This window comes from Dendrobium catenatum, unplaced genomic scaffold (genome assembly GCF_001605985.2).
Source record: "Dendrobium catenatum unplaced genomic scaffold, ASM160598v2 fragScaff_scaffold_1673, whole genome shotgun sequence".
Taxonomy (NCBI): domain Eukaryota; kingdom Viridiplantae; phylum Streptophyta; class Magnoliopsida; order Asparagales; family Orchidaceae; genus Dendrobium; species Dendrobium catenatum.
In genome coordinates this window covers 29189-47194 of record NW_021320135.1, presented here as the reverse complement: position 1 = coordinate 47194, position 18006 = coordinate 29189, and the positions used below count along the sequence as shown (strand labels likewise).

Sequence of the window (18006 nt, the reverse complement as noted above, 5' to 3'; positions counted from 1 at the left end):
GGAGCACCTAAATTTTGACATGGTTGTGCCCAATCTCTATTTTGTAGCACCGCAGTGTCAAAGGATTCAACACCGTAAAGCCCATATCCAACTATCTCCACTCTGCAGCGTTGGAGGAGTCAGTGCCACAAAGCCTGGTCTATGTTTACAAAGCATCACACTTCCAAAGCCCAACATTATTAAGTCAAGGAAGTGCCACGGAGATGTTGCATTGGTTAATAATCAATAAAGCTACGATGCTATAGTTATAACTATTTAGACTACGATCTACCAAGAAAGCGACATGTTGATTCATTAAATAATGAGTCCAAGTTAGCAAGAACTATAGTGGAGAAAACCCTTCAATGCTTTGGCATTAGTTAATTTTTTGGGTTCCATGGTGCAAGTTTTTCAAATACCATAGCGCCGGGATCCATTTTATGTATTTTTCTATAAATAGTTTGTTTGTAAAGTTAGTAGGAGAGTTCAATCACTTATTTAATTTAAGTCTTTATAGTGCTTCTATAATTTATTCTTAGGAATGCAAACAAATGAAATTTAGATAAGTACTAGGTACATTACATTAGATTGTTTAGATTGTGTTGTTGAAGCAATTATGTGAGTTTTAGGAGGAGTATATAGGAGATCATTGAACCCATTTGGAGATATCATTTCTTCTATATTTTTTTCCTTTTGTCTAATTATTGAAATTGAATATGCTTCACTTGTTCTTCATGCCTTACAAAATTTTGTAATTTTGAAGTAATGGTGTAAATGAAATATGGAGTACTAATAATTTCTCTTCATTAATAATTTAATGATATTTTTAATATACAAGGTCTTCATTTAATTCACATAGTGGACATATGTGTAGTTAATATCAGTTGTAATATAATCCTAGGGATAAAAAAATTGGCATAGCTAGGTAGGTTGGAATGGTATGAAGCAAGCATAAGTAGTGCTTGTCTTATACCAAATTTATAGAGATGAATTGTCATGAGTGGGTTTTAAAGGTACACACTTTACTTGCTATTCTAATATTTTTAAAGGATGATAGACTATAGGAGTTTAGAGTGGTATTGAGCTTTGAAGAGTTTACTATATCCTTTATCTTTTCATACTTGACTGAGCGGTCGATGATACATATTCTCTAAATTACATCAGCATAAAAAAATAATTAGAAAATATATAGTATTTACATTCCATCAATCCAAAATAATTTATCTAAATAGAATTTCAGTTAATTATTTCTAATTTTAAATTAAGCGATTGCTTCTCTGCCAATTTTTTTTTATTAAGTAGGATAATTATTGTAATTGATGTAGATAGTACTAGAAGTTGCGTGTAAATATTCTTTCTCTTGTGATTGATACTCTACTCTATCACTATATGACTTGATTCAACATATATACTTGCATATATTAAGTAGGATTTTTTATAATTTTTATATCAAAGAAAATATAAGAATTATTTTGGGATTGATAGATCCCTAAATCATTTTCATAATTTTTGGGTTTATCTATTGCCCTCATCAAGTTTATTGGCACTATTGTTGGGAAATAATTTATTTTACTTACAAATATATTATATTATTGAATTAATAACATAATTAATCCTATTTTATTTTTTTATTCTTTTATTTTAATTTACTTATAGCATATATGTGGTTGCATGCATACAAGACATAGATGGGAGACATGTTTAAATTTTCGTTCTAAAATTGAGATAACCATATCTAAAATTAGAGCAATTAATAAGATTTTTAAAATGACTAACTCTGTTCAAAACTTGAAGCGTTTAATATCTCTTGAGAAAAATCTCTTAAGGATTTTGCAAACCCTTTAGTTGCTGAAATTCACCAAAGCATAAATAGACCCACCGTCCATGAAAATAATTATGAATTAAAACCTACAATCATACAAATTGTATAAAATTCTTAATTTGTGGGAACTCCCATTGAAGAACACAACTTATATTTAGCAAGTTTCATATGAATTTGTAAAATATTTAAGTACAATGGTATTAGTGATGATGCCATTATACATAGATTGTTCCCATTTTATCTAGGAGACATGGAAAAAATATGGTTAAATTCTTTACCTCTAAGATCTATTGCCAAATGTAACTACTTGGCCCATAATGTTTTAGGAAAATATTTCCCAACTTTTAAGACAGCTAAGCAAAGAAATGAGATTATTGCTTTGACTCAATTAAAAGGGAAATTTATTTATGAGAGTTGGAAAAGATTCAAGAAGATACTGGGAAAGTGTCCACACCATGCTTACCTGATTGATTAATAAATCCAACTTTTTAGAATTGATTAGTAGGATACCTTAGAGCCATAATTAATGCTTTAACTAGAGGTTCTTTGATGTTAATACATTTGAAGAGGATTATAACTTAATTGAGAAATGATAAAAAATAATTTTTAATGGCCAACTAACAGGGTGAATCCTACAAGAGTGTTTGGAGCTTATGAAAATTATTTTTTATATATTTTAACTCAACAAGTTGAAAAAATATCAAAGAAATTGAGCACTTTAGGCTTAAATTTTGATTCATCTTTATATTTGGAAGATAATAGTGCAATGAAAAAAATGATATCTAATGGTTTAAAATATTAATTTGATTGGAATAAAAAACAATCCCTATTTAAATACATATAATCCAGGTTGGAGAAATCACCCAAATTTTAATTGGTCAAATAATAATGTTTGAAATAAATGGAGCTTTAGTCAAAATAACCAAGGCAAAAATTGGAATAATCAAAATTAAGCGAATAATAACTTAAGAACAACATATCTTTCTTTGTTTAATCAAAGAAATATATATAGAGCTTGGAAGACACCTCTAGAAGATGTGGTCATGCAATTAGGAACTTAATTATTAAACCAAGCCACTTCAATAAAAAATTTGGAAACTCAACTAAGTAGCTTGTAATTTCTGTGAGTATTAGACCCATTAGATATCTTCCTTTTAGCATTGAGCTAATCCTAAAGAGAATGATATATACAAATGGGACCCAATAGAAGAAAAGTAATTATCCACGTTAACTAAATGGAAAATCTAGGTAAAGTCTAAGTGAAGATTATAAACTTATCGCTGCTTGGGGGGCAAATCAATTATAGGTCTAGTTAGTTATCTAGTCTTGTTAAAGACTATAAACTTATCACTTTAGTGAGGCAAACCTATCTTGAAGATTAGGCTTTATTTAATTTTCTTTAAAAAAAAACTTTCAGAGAGAAGCAGGGAGCACCGCGACATCATACCTTTTAACTCCACAGCTCCCCGATGACCCCTTAATGATTGAAAATTCAAAATTTTAAAACTTTCCTACCCTAAAATCTATAAAACCAATTAGGAGGAAGTTATCTTTTAGTCTTTCTCAACTCTTGAGGGGCATAAAATGTTCTTCTCTTGAAAATCAAAAGTCTAAGTGATGGGTAGAACCAAACATACGTCCTCTTCTACAATGAAACAAAATGAAAATTTTATCAGAATGAGGATTCTTTACTTCTCCACGTGCAAAGTATTGTCATTATTACAAAGTTGAAATAATTCATTGAGGAGTTACATGAAGATAAGAAGAAGTACATAATAGAAATAAGAAAGATGCATAGTAGTAGAGTTTTCTTGTATGATTTCTTTCTTGGGAAAGATGTGCTGCCATTTGATTATAAAAAAATATATTCCCATTAAAATCAAGTCAGGATGGGCTATTACTTTCATTATCATGAGATTTTTTTTTAATGGTGCTATCAGGATACATGATATGAAAACTTTGCAAACGATAAAAGTCAATGGGTATAGATTGAAACCATGCGATTAGAGGAGTAAATAATTCTTAAGGATGTGTATGGGATTTTTTTATTCTACTTTATTGATTTGTAGAAAAGAAGGAAGAGCTGGGAGATTTTGGCTTGTGTAATTGTACTTATTTGAGAAATTTTTGCTTTGAGAGTCATTACATATGCATTAGTTATCTTGTAAATGTATTATCTTAAGAATTTTATGTTATACATATTTTATGCACTTTTTATCACTTATTTATGTGTTTGTAATATTTATTTATGTGTTTATTTACATATTAGCATATTCCCTTCATATTTAAATTATTATTATTCTCCAATCACTTTTATATTCTGATTATTTAACTAACCCTTATAGAAATGATAATTAAAAATTATAAAAAATTAAAATAATACTAAAAACCTTGATCCTAGTTTGAATGAACTATGTTTATAATTCATAGATTGGAAAATCTAATACTTAACTCATTCAACCATTTGAGCTATTACCCTAATTTGAATTTATAAGATATACCTTTATGACCTTTACTTAAAAATTCTAAGATGAATAATTAGTATTAAAAATTATGTATGAGTAGATTAAAAATTGACATCATAGCTAACTTGAAAATAGAATTAGTAATCTCATCAAATCTATACATTAAATCTATTAAGACTGTATGACAATCCTAAAGTAGAAGTTGATACTAAAAATCATTAAATATGTACTTCAAAAAAGAAAAAGAAAAGAAAAATAACTACAAATAATTTTTAAAAAGAAAAAGAAATATAAAATATAAAAAGATAAAGATGAGTACATTTAAAAATTGGTATCAATAAAAGTTTAAAGATTTGAAATATAATATTATACAAAAGTTATAAAGGATAACATTAAAGATCTAATATATGGTATGGTGAACCAATGAAAGTATAATTTTAACTTTAATTATTTCCTATTATTAAAACTACATTATTCACTTCAATAATCAAAAGCTAATTGTTAAATCTATAACCTATAAATTCAAATTAGGTAAACATAAGAATGATTTATTAAGATTAATTATTGATATTTTCAAAAATAGAAGTATAAATTTAATTCATTTTTACTTATTTTAGATAGTGATATACTATTCTATATTTTACTAATTTTAGATTATCACTTTTTATTTTAGTTAATCATTTAATCAGAATTATAAACTTTTTATTTACTAGAAGTCAAGCAAGAGCTTAAACTGGGGATGATTTGTTAAGTGTTAAAAAAGTTAAAATTTTTATGTTAATTTATCAATGAAAATGTATTGCTTAGTTGTGTTTGTGCAGAAAAATATAGAAAATGTGTAAAATTTTGAAGTATGGTACAATTTCATGATGTCAGACATAATACTTGCACGATGCCACCGTTGACACCACCGGAGTGCCCAAATATGAACATGTCAAAGCCCAGTAGCTATTTGACAACACTGCTATGTCGGAGTAGTTAGCACTATAAAGCCCATCCAACTTTCCCCATGCCACAACGTTTGAGGGGTCAATGATAGAAAGCATAATCTCTATCTGCACAATGCAGTGGTGCCAAATTCTAGTTCCATGTATACATCGCAACATGGATGTCATAGCCCTCAATCATCAACAGCATTATGGCGCTACAGTTGTAACTATTTAGGTGACAATCTGCCAACAAAGTGATGCATTAATTCATTTAGTACTAGGTCCATATCAGCAAGCACCATAGTGGAGAAAACCATTCAGTGCCACAACATTAGTTTTTCTTATGGGTGCCTTTGCGCAAGTGTCTCAAATGCTATTATGCTAAAATTTATTTTATGTACTTTTTTAATAAATAGACTGTATGTAGTGTTAGTAGGAGAGTTCGGTGATTTTTTAATTTCAAACCTTATTGTTCTTGCCTTATTTTTTCTTAGGAATGATAACTATGAGAATTTAGTGAAGTACTAGATAAATAACATTAGAGTGTTTGGCTTGTATTGTGGAAGACATTATGTAAGTTCTAGGTGTGTAGAGGAGATCATTGAAGCCATCTATGAAAATCTTTTCTTCTATACTTTCTTTTTTTTTATGTAATTAATGAAAATGAATATGCTTCACTTGTTCTTCATGTTTGGCTAAATTCTCTAATTTTAAATTATTGGTATAATTGAAATATGGAGAACTAATGAGTTATCTTCATCAATAATTTCATGATATTTAATATACATGGTCTTCAGTTAATGCACATAGTGTCCAAATGTCTAGTTAATATCAAGTTTAATGTGGAGCCTTAAAATAGGAAAGTAGGCATAACGAGGAATGTTGGATTGGTATAATGCAAGCATATGCATAATGCTTGTTATGTATCAAATTTATAGAGATTAATTATTATTTGGGTTTTTAATAGTAAAAATTTTACTTAGTCTTCTAATATTTTCATAGGGTTATATACTATAAAAGTTTAAATTAGAATTGAGGTTTGAAGAGTTTAATCTATTATTTGTCACTTCACACTTCATTGAGTGGTCAGTGACGTGTATGCTCTGCATAATATCAATATGATTGAGAATCAATAGGAAACATATTGTATTTACATTTCATCAATCTAAAATAATTTATCCAAATAGTATTATAGTTAATTTTTAGATTTGAAATTAAGTGATTGAATCTCCATAAAATCATTATTGAGTAGGACAATTATTGTAGTTGAAGTAGACAGTGCTTGTTATTGCAAGTAAACATTCTTCTTTGTGGGATTGATACTCTACTCTATCACTATATTACTTTATTAACCATATATACTATGTATATTAAATGGGGTTTTATAATTTTTTTATCAAAGAAAATATAAGTATTATTTAGGGATTGATAGAGCCCTAATTCATTTTCACAATTTTTAGATTACTCAAGTTTTTGGCACTATTATCAGGGAAGAATTCATTTTATTTATAAATTTATAATATTGATAAATAAATTATATAATTAGTCATACTATATTATTTTATTCTTTTATTTTAATTTGTTGATTGCATATCCGTGCTTGTATGCTTACAAGATATAAAGGGGAGGCACATTTAAATTTGGATTCTGAAATTTAGAGAAGCCTTTCTAAATTAAAACTACAAATAGTATTTTTAAAATGCGTGACCCTGATCAGAACTTAGAATTTTCAAGAGCCCTTAAAGATTTTATGAACCCTTTAATATACAAAATTTTCCAAACCATAAATAGACCCACAATACACAAAGATAATTTTGAATTTAAATCTCCAATCATTATGATGGTACAAAATTTTCAATTTGGGGGAACTCCTATTAAAGACCCAACCTATATTTAGAACATTTCTTAGAAATTTGTGCAACATTTAAGTATAATGGTGTTAGTGATGATGCCATTAGACTTAGATTGTTATCATTTTCTCTAAGAGACAAGACAAAAATGTGGTTAAATTCTTTACTTCCATACTCTATTACCAAATGGAACAAGTTGGCCCATAATCTTATCAAAAAGTGTTTCCCACCTTTTAAGATTATCAAACATAGAAATGATATTACTTCTTTTACTTAGTTAGAAGGAGAATCTATTTTTGAGAGTTGGGAAAGATTCATGGAGATGCTTAAAAAGTGCTCAAACCATAATTTACCTAATTGGTTGATAATTCAAATTTAATTAAAGAAATTAGTATGGAACTAGGAAGACACCTCTAGAATATGTAGTCATGAAATTGGGAACTCAATTACAAAACCAATCTACTTCAATTAAATATTTGGAAACTCAATTAAGTTTGCTGGCAATTTTATGAGTAGTAGGCCCATTGGATCTCTTCCTAGAAACACTAAAGTTAATCTTAAAGAGAATGAGAGAGATAAAAATGGGACCTAATTGAAGAATAACAAGCATCCACCTAAGACAAATGGAAAATCCAAACAAAGTATGGATAAAGACAATAGACTTAGTGTTGCTTGGGAGGAAAGCCAATCTTAGGTCTTATTAGTTATCTAGTCTCACTGAATACTATAAAATTAGATCTTTTAGGGAGGCAACCTTATCTTCTAGATTAGCCATCATTTAATTTATTTTTTTTTAACATTTGAGAGAAGAATAGAGCACCGCAGCTGCAAACTTTTATGATGCCACAGTGCCTCGATGGCCATTAATGATTGAAATTTAAAAATATTCATACTTCCCTCCCACTAAAATCTATAAAACCAATTAGGAGAAAGTTATATTTTCATTACTTCTCCATTATTGGGTGAGAATAATATTTTTATATTGGAAAATCAAATTCTAAGTGATAGGTAGAATCAAGTATACATCCTCTTCTTCAAACAACTAAAATTAAAGACTTACAAAAATGAGGATTCTTTCACCTCTCCATATGCAAAGTGCTACCATTATTACTGAGTTGAAAGAATCTAAAGAAGAGTTGTATTATGTTAAGGATTACATGTTGGAAATAAGAAAGATGCATAGTTGTAGACTTTTCTTTTATGGTTTTTTTCCTGGTCAAGATGTATTGCTATTTGATTATAAGAAAAAGTATTGCCATGAAAAAATCAACTCTGGATGGATTGATACTTTCACTATCTTTAGAATTTTTCTTAATGGTTTTATCTTGATACAAGACAAGAAAATATTGCAAACCAAATAAGTCAATGGGTATAGATTGAAACCATGTGATTAGAGGAGCGAAGAATTCTTAAGGATATGCATGTGTTTTTGTTATTCTACTATATTATTTTGTAGAAGAGAAGGAAGTGTTGGGAGATTTTGGCTTGGGTAATTATACTTAATTGAAAATTTTTGTTTTTATATCATTATTAAATGTTGGGTGCCATGTGTGCTTGATATCCTATAAGTGTCTCATGTTAATAATAATAATAACAACAACAACAACAAAAACAACAACAACAACAATAATAATAATAATAATAATAATAAATATATTTTTATTTTCAACACATATTTTATGTGCTTTTTATCACTCCTATGAAAGCATGTTTTGTAATGTTTATTTATAGATTATTAAATTTTTTTATGCTTAAATTATTATTGTCCTCCAAATACTTTTATATTCTGACTATTTAAAAACCCTTATAAAAAAGATAATTAAAAATTACAAAAAATTAGGATAATAATAAAACCCTCGATCCTAGTTTGAATAAGCTTTGTTTATACTTCATAGGTTGGAATATATAATACTTAACTCATTCAACCATTTGGGCTATTACTCTAATTTGAATTTATAAGTTATACATCTACGAATTGAACTTTTAAAAATTGTAAGATGAATAATTAGCATTAAAAGTTAGATATAAGTAGATTAAAATTTGAAATTATTGCTAACCTGAAGATAGAATTAGTAATCTCATGAAGTTCGTAATCAAAATTATTAAGAATATATGAGAATTCTAAAGTAGAAGCTGATATTCAAAATTATTAATTATGTACACCACAGAAGAAAAGAAAAGAAAAATAACTACAAATAGTTCTTAAAAGAAAAAGAAATGAAAAATAAAAAAAGATGTACACATTCAAAAATTGGTATTAGTGAAAGCTTAAAGATTAAAAAAATAATCTTATACATAAATTATAAATGATAAGATGAGAGAGCTAATACAAGGGATGGTGAACTAATGAAAGTAAAATTTTAACTATAATCATATCAAATTATCAAAACTAAATTATTCACTTCAATATTTAAAAGTTAAAGAATAAATCTATAACCTATAACTTCAAATTAGATAAACATAAGAATTATTGATTAAGTTTAATTATTGGTATTTCTTAAAACTAGAAGTATAGCTTTGATTCATTTTCATTATTTCTAAACAATGATGTTTTATACTTTATTTTAGTAATTTTAAAATTTTCACATTTTATTTTAGTTAATCATTTAATTAGAATTACAAACTTTTTATTTGTTTGAGGATAAGAAAGAAATTAAGTTGGGAAGAACTTAATAAGTGTAAATAATGTTATATTATATGTGTTAATTTTTTAGTGAAAATGTATTATTATAGTTGTATTTATGCAGGAAAATACAAGAAAGGAGCAAAATTTTAATGAATGGTACAATACCATGGCGTTAGATGCAATACCATTGTGGAGCCATCATTGACACCACTGGAGTGCCCAAATATGGGTATGGTAGTGCCCTGCCTTTGTTTAACAATTTTTTTGTGTTGGATGAGTCAGCATTGCAAAGCCTTTATTATCCCCGTGCTGCAATATCATAGTAGTAAATGTTAAAAAGCCCAGTCTATAACTGCACAGCACGACAATACAAAATCCAGTGCTTCTAAGTCATAGGAGTGCGATGTGGGTGTCATAGCACTTAACCATGAGTAGTGACACGAAACTATAGTTATAATTGTTCATGCCATGATCTACCAGTGAAGCAAAGTGTCTATTCATTAAACAATGTGTCCATTTTTATAAGTGCATAGCGAAGCCCATCACCGCCATGGCATTAGTTCATTTTATGGGTGTCACGATGCAAGTGCTTGAATGTTGTGGCACCTAATCCATTTTTTTTTTATATTTTTCTATAGTTCTTCTACGATTTTTCTTTAGAGTGACATATAAGAGAATTTAGAGAAGTACTAGATATATTACCTTAAAGTGTTTGATTTGTGATCTTGAAGCGATTCTGTGAGTTCCAAGAGGAGTGTAGAGGAGATCAATAAAACCATATGATGATATGTTTTCTTTTGTACTTTCTTTCACTTGTGCAATTAATGAAAATGAATATGCTTCACTTGTTCTTATGTCTGGATAAAATGTTTAGTTTTAAAATGATGATATAAATGAATGAAGTACTAATGAGTTCTCTTTATCAATAATTCTATGATGTTTTATATATACTAGGTCTTCTTTTAATGTACATAGTGTATATATATGTAGTTAATATCATGTGTAATATGGAGCCTAGGAATCAAAAAGAAGGAATGACCAGCTATATTGGATTGGTATGATGCAAGCATAAGCATAATGCTTATCATGTATCAAATTTATAGAGATGAATTATCATAAGGAATTTTTAACAATACATGCTTTTCTTGCTCTTCTAAGATTTCATAGGGAGATCGACTATTGGAGTTTAGAGTGGTATTAAGGTTGTAAGAGTTTAATCCAACCTTTGTCTCTTCAAGATTGATTGAGTGGTTGATGAATCATATGCTTTGAATATCAACAATATAAAAGGGAATCATTATGAAACATATTATATTTATATTTCATCAATAAAAAAAATTTATCTAAATTGTGTTCTAGTTAATTATTTTTCATTTTAAATAAAGTTACTGAATCTCTACCAAAATTTATTTTTATTGAATATAATAATTATTGTTGTTGAACCAGATAGTACTAATAGTTGCAAGTAAATATTCTTCCTCGTGGGATCGATACTCTACTTTATCACTACATTATTTAGATTAGCACGTCTAAATGTGTATATTAAGAGGAGTTTTTATAATTTTTATATAAAAAAAAAATTTAAGCATTATTTAAGGATTTATAGAGCCCTAATTTTTTTTAACAAGTCTTTAGGTTCCTCCACTGCCCCTTTAGTTACCAAAGCATAATGCAAAGACAAGAAATAATTTTGAAAAAAAAAAAAACAATTCAAATTTTGGGTGAGATATATTTATATTAATTATGAAGTTGGCGAGAGTCCACTTTGGATTAGTGAGGGTTGTTGGCTAGCTTGACTATGATGTTAGGCCAGTCCATATTATATTAGGAGGGATGAGAATATGTTAAATTTGTCTTTAAATATTAGGGGCATAGGAAGCGTCCTCCATACTGGCAGTTCAATTCTACACACTTACCAAAGAATGTATCCTTGTTATGCATAATTATCAAATTCTTTTATAGAAAGAAGTGCTGGGTAGAAAACCCACTACCATTGAGTTGCACACTCGTACCCACCAATAAAAAGTGGACCAATAGTGGGTGGATCAATGAGCAGGAAGGCCTTTGTGAGATTAAAACTTGAAATATTAATAAGAATGTTTAAGTGACATTGATATAACTGTTATACTTATATAATATATTATAGGAAGACTACATAAGATTTTGAAAGAGCTATGCTACAACTGGTGAGGGATCCTCTATAGGATTGATGGATTACTTAGATTAGGGGTGTCAAAATGGGTCAGCGGGTTAGGTTCAGGTCCAACCTGAGTTAACTAGGGTTTAAACATCTTGACCCTAAGCTGACTGGGTTTTACAAATGAACCAGGCTTACTGAATTGGACTCAACCCATGTGCATTATTAGGTTGACCTGATCTGACCCAAGCATGTTAGGGATTTTGAAAGTCGGAATGAACATTCTCTCATGTGGGCTACGTAGCATAGCATGTCATGGCCTCATATTCTCATATTTTGAGATTTAAGAATTTCTAGGTTTCATGGTGCTCACCTTGATTATTCTTGTAGTCATGCCTAGAAAAGGGGTTAATTGAAGGCATGTGGTGCTTGAATAGTGGATGATCATGCCATATGATAGGTGATATAATGAAATTTATCATGCAAGAGTCTAGGAGTTGAGGCAAAGTAATATTAGTAGACAAAACTATAAAGAAGTTAATTAAATGGAGACTATAGGTAAACTCAATGGCTTTACATTTAAAAAGGTATTATTAATGGAAGGGTTAAATCATAATTTAATGAGAATTAGTCAAATTTGTTATAGGGGCTTTATTGTTAAATTTTTTTAACAAATGTTTATTTTTGCTTGATAATAAGCCAATTTTTCATGATTTTTTAGTAAAAAATATTTATTTAATTAGTTTAGAAAGTTTAAACAAATATAGTATATATGGTGCAGTATTTGAAGACCACTATTCATGTGGCTTGGTTGTGGCAAGAAGAGTGTCACACAAGTATAATGACACTAAAAAAAGATCACACACAAAAACTTTATTAGATGAGTACCCAATTTAGATGGTTTATAAGAAGCGCCTTTTAGAGTGTGCAAGATAAAAAAGTAGGTTATGTTCTCTATTCACACACCTAAGGAGATCATCACAAGTTGACAACTTGAGATATTGCATATAGACCTATTAGGACCCATTAACACCATATGTCTAGGAGGAAAATCATATGGGTTTGTTATCATAGATGAATACACTAAGTTCTCTTGGGTCAAGTTCTTGGAGAACAGAACTAACTTTTTTGAGGAGTTTAGAATTTTCCAATTGTATTCAAAAGAAGTTAGGATGCACACTTGCCACTATCCACAGTGAACATGGAGTAGAATTTACAAATGATAGATTTTAATCTTTTTTGTCAAGTGGTTGGGATAAAGCATAATGTTTTTACACCTAGGATGCCCTAACAAAATGGCATAGTTGAGAAAAAGAATAGGGCTTCGGTAGATGTAGCTAGAGCCATATTAAATGAAAATAAGATACCCAAACATTTTGGGCTGAGGTTATAAATACAGTGGGTTATATTCTAAATAGGGTGAATACTAGATCTAAATTAAATAAAGCTCCAAAAGCAATTTTAATGGGTAGAACTTTGAAATAGTCTGACCTACATATCTTTGGATGTAAATGCTTTATACTTAATAATGAAAAATCTAATTTGAAAAAGTTTGATTCCAAGTCTAATGAAGCTAATTTCTTAGGATATTTAGTAGTAAGTAAAATTATAGGGTCTTTAATAAGAGAACACTAGTAGTAAAAGTGTCAACCAATGTTATAGTTGGTGATATTTATAATGATACTTCTACTAGAGAAGTGGAAAGAGAGTGACCTCACCATTTAAATTAGAAATATAGGCTTAGAAGATATAGAATAAACTCAAAATCCCATGCCTAATGAGTGGTTATATGCATCTTGTCATCCTAGGGAGCTTATCATAGACCCATCCTTAGGAATTAGGACTAGATATAAACATGGGAGAGAAGTTAGCCACGAATACTTCATTTTTCTGGTAGAGTCCACAAGTGTAGAAAAAGAATTGGAAGATGGATTCTATATTTTAGAAATTTTGGAAAAATTGAATAAACTTGTAAGTTATAATGTAAGGGAGCTAGTAGCTAGACCTAGCTATTATATTATTATTATAATAAAGTGGGCATTTAAGAATAAACTAAAAAAATCTGGATCCATCTTGAGAAATATGGCATGGTTGGTTGCAAAGGTTTAAAATCAAATAAAAGGAATAGATTTAAACAATTTTTTTTCTCTAATAGCTAGGTTAGAAGTCATCATGATACTATTAGCATTTTCTTGTATTAAAGAAGTTAAGATATACCAGATGGATATAAAGAGTACTTTTATGAATAGAGTAATTAGAAAAGATATTTATGTAGAATAACTCCCAGTGTTTGAGAGTTCAACAGTCCTTTATCTTGTGTATAAACATAAAAAGGTATAATATAAATTGAATAAGGCATCTTTAGCATGAAATGATAGGCTTAAAACTTTCTCATTGAGAAATCTTTTGTAATTGGAATGGTAAATAATGCACTATTTATTAAAAGAACTCGAGATGATGTGCTCATTATGTAAATATATGGATGGCATTCTTTTTTGATCCACTGATGTTAATCTATGTAAAAATTTTTTATCCAATATGAGTAGTGAATTTGAAATGAGTATGATGGGTAAGTTGACTTATTTTCTTTTATTTAATGTAGCAAAGAGAAAAATGAAACCTTCATAATTCAAGAAAACTACATAAAAGAAATCTTAAAAATTTGGATATGAATTGTTGTAAGAGATTGAACACACCCTTGAGCCCGACTACTTAATTAGATAGGAATCAAGATTAAAAGCTAGTTAATGGAAAAAATTTAGAGGGATAATAGGTTTCTTAGTTTATTTGATTGTTATTTGGCTTGATAATATATTTAGCATTTACTAATTTGCTTTTTTTTTTTTTTTTTTTTTTTTTTTTTTTTTTGTGCTACTAAGATTTGAAGTTCAACATACAAGAAGCCAAGTCAAAGAAGAGACATCAAGAAATTGTAGTATTGTTTTTTTTTTTTTTAAAGAAAAGCATGAAAGCTTAATTAATCAAAGAAAACTTATTACAAAGTAATGGCGTTCGATTCCTCCTTTAACACTTTAGTAAAAGTGGAAGGAATCTTGTTATTGTCTAAATCCTCCCAAATGAAAGAACTAACAATAGCATAGTTAGCACAAAGGTGTGCTAACTTATTACATTCCCTTTTAACACAATTGAAAATAACATAATTAAAATCTTTAATAAAAGATAAATCTCCCAAATCAATAGTACCTTTTTTCATGACGCCTTGAATGAAATTGATGACGTTATGATTATCACCTTCTATGATAATTCCTTTGTAAGCATACATCCAATCTCTAATGACTTCTTTGAAGGAGAGAATAGCTTGAAGTTCCAACTAAGAAATATCCCAATGAGTAAGATTTTTGCCAAATGCCAATAAAATCTTCCCGGCCTTGTAGGAAGAACAAAGTGAAGCATCAAAGTTTACCTTCAACCAATCGGGTGGAGGAGGATGCCAAATATTATCAATCAACCTAATTGGTTGGTTGACATCCCTTATACCCGAGCTTATGCAAATAGAATGTTGTGATACAGCTGCATAACTTATAGAGTTTGTAGCTATCATCCAAGAGCTGGATCTTTTGCCGTCATGAATTAATTCGTTTCTGGCTCTCCATAATAGATAAATAACATTACAATAGAGACCAATTGACCAAAGGTTCTTGCTCTGAAGCCATAACCAATAATCTTCCAGTTAGTTGAAATTTGGAAATTAAATGCCCCACTTGTTTAAGATCTGAATAACTTTTAATTTCAAACATTTAGTAACTAAATGTTCAATATATTCCGTCTCTCCACACCCCCAAGGGCAGGTCTCTATGCTTTGTAATTTTCTATAACATAAAAAGTGATTTGTAGGAATAGCTTTATGAATAAGTCTCTAACAGCAATTCTCTACTTTGGAATTTAGACTAATTTTCTTAAAACAATCCCACTTATTTGAGGTAGAATTATGTTCTTCCAAGAACTCAGCAGCCATAGCAGTAATTGTTTTGCCTGGAATCATGTATATTAATTCCACCTTGTCTTATTCTTCATCTACCGAAATCTAAATCCCGGTAATAAAATTAACAAGATCTGGACCACATAATTCATACAAATTTTCAACATCCCAATTTTTGTGATCAAGCTATCCACCGTGGAATCACAACACTCTGTAATTTTCACAAATGTAGGTCATTTGTCTTTAAAGATTTTTATGGATTTCCCATTTATAATTTTCCATTTCACAATAGGATTTAAGGACTTTTCTCCACTCCTTATAATCTTCCAGGTTGAAGAGCCAAGGTTGCCCGAAGATTTAATTTTTGTACCGTTTCCATATTTTGGGAATAAGAATTTATGTACCAAATTCTCTTTTTCTTGAGAGTATTTCCAAGCCAATTTTTCTCTTAATGGTCAAACTTTTATTGAACATGGAGTCAATCCACGTCCCCCTTGGTTTTTTGGTTTGCAGATTGAGTCCCAGCTAACATAGTGAATCTTGTTCCTTCCTTGGCTCTTGCTCCATATAAAGCTCCTACACATCTTGTCAATTTCATTTAGAATACTTTTTGGGACCAAAGAAAGAGATGAATAAAATGTGGGAAAATACAATAGTACTGATTGAACCAAAGTTATTCTTCCAGCCAAGGAGCTAGATAAATTTCCCTCCCTATACATTTAGCATGCTCTGAACCTTGTCTAATAGAAACTGAAAATCTACTTTGACAAGTCTTCTTAATGCCATTTTAATTCCTAGATATAAGAATTCTTTAACTTCCTTCAATTTCATAACTTTGGATATCCTTCTTCTCCTTCTTTTTTTAACGGACTTCCCAAAAAAAATTCCTGTTTATTTGAATTAACACTTTGGCCAATCCATCTAAAAAAATCCTTGATTATGCTTTTAACTTCCTTGACCATTTTCATACTAGCTTCTGAGAAAATGATAATTTCGTCGGCATATAGTAAATGGGAAATCAAAGGCCCATTAGCAGAAATTTTAATGCCAATCAAATCCCTTTTTTGATAGAATGCATTGCAAAATAGTTTAGCACATAGAATAAACAAGAATGCTGACAATAGACACCCTTGTCAAAAACCACTTTTTGCTTCAATCCAGTTAGAAAGATTCCCATTTATAGATAAAGAAATGTAAGGGTAGTATACACAATCCAAGACAAGTTTAGAAAAATTCATAGGAAAGACAAAATACTCCAAGGCTTTTCATAAAGTAGGCCAACCCATAGAGTCATAGGCTTGTTCCATGTCTATTTTAAAAGAGACTAAGCCTTTGGAGGATTTGGAAAATCTAAACTTGTGGAAAACTTCATGAGCTACCAAAAAATTATCTGAAAGAGATCAACCTTTCAAGAATGCAGCTTGTTCTACTGATATCAGTTAATGAACCACTAGCAATAATCTATTCGAGATCATCTTTGCAGCTATTTTATAAACTGAATTACATAAACTGATCGGTCTATAATTAGAAGGAGATAAAGGATTTTTTACCTTGGGGATCAGCACAATAATAGTTTCTTTCCACTCCTTGCACATAATTCCAATTTTGAAAAAGTGATCTACTGCATTCCATAGATCTATTTTGATAATAGACCAATATGCCTTGAAGAATGAATAAGAAATCCCATCAATGCCCGGAGCAATGTTTGGACCCAGCTCTTGGATAACTCTTTCCATGTCTTCCACCGTGAAGTCTCTGTTGAGAACCAAAGAGTCTTCATTGTTTAATACATTCCACGGTCTTGGCTATCCCACCAATGAGCAATTTCTTTCTTTCCACTTCTCCTTGAAAAAGTTATTTAGAAAATGTTCCACTTAGCTTTGTTCTTCCATGATCATTCCATTCTCATCTTTGATTATGTGAATAAAATTCATGTTTCTTCTTGAGCTAGCATATTCATGAAAAAATCTAGAGTTTGAGTCCCCTTCCTTAAGCCATTTAACTTTGGCTCGCTGCCTCCACCACGTACCAAGACGAGCTAAAGTAGAATTCAGATTATCCATTTTCATCTTGAGTAGCCAAGATTCCTCCTCATTAAGAAATCTGAATTCAGATTCCTTAGTTTGCAATTCCAGGATTTGATCATTCAGTTCTTATTTCAATTTGTATAGCTCCTTATGCTTGGCTTTACTCCAGTAAAACAAAGCTTTTAATGATCTCCTCATTTTTTGATTCAAAATTTGAGGAAGATTTCCACT

The 18006-nt window shown here is 29.6% G+C and overlaps 1 non-coding gene across 1 annotated transcript; it reads right to left on the bottom strand.

Annotated features, from left to right (window-relative positions):
• Positions 1-7289: 7289 nt before the first annotated feature.
• Positions 7290-7396, bottom strand: LOC114581356. Its single transcript, XR_003703276.1, has one exon. It is a non-coding gene; the product is annotated as a small nucleolar RNA R71 (small nucleolar RNA).
• Between the last annotated feature and the right edge of the window lie 10610 nt (positions 7397-18006).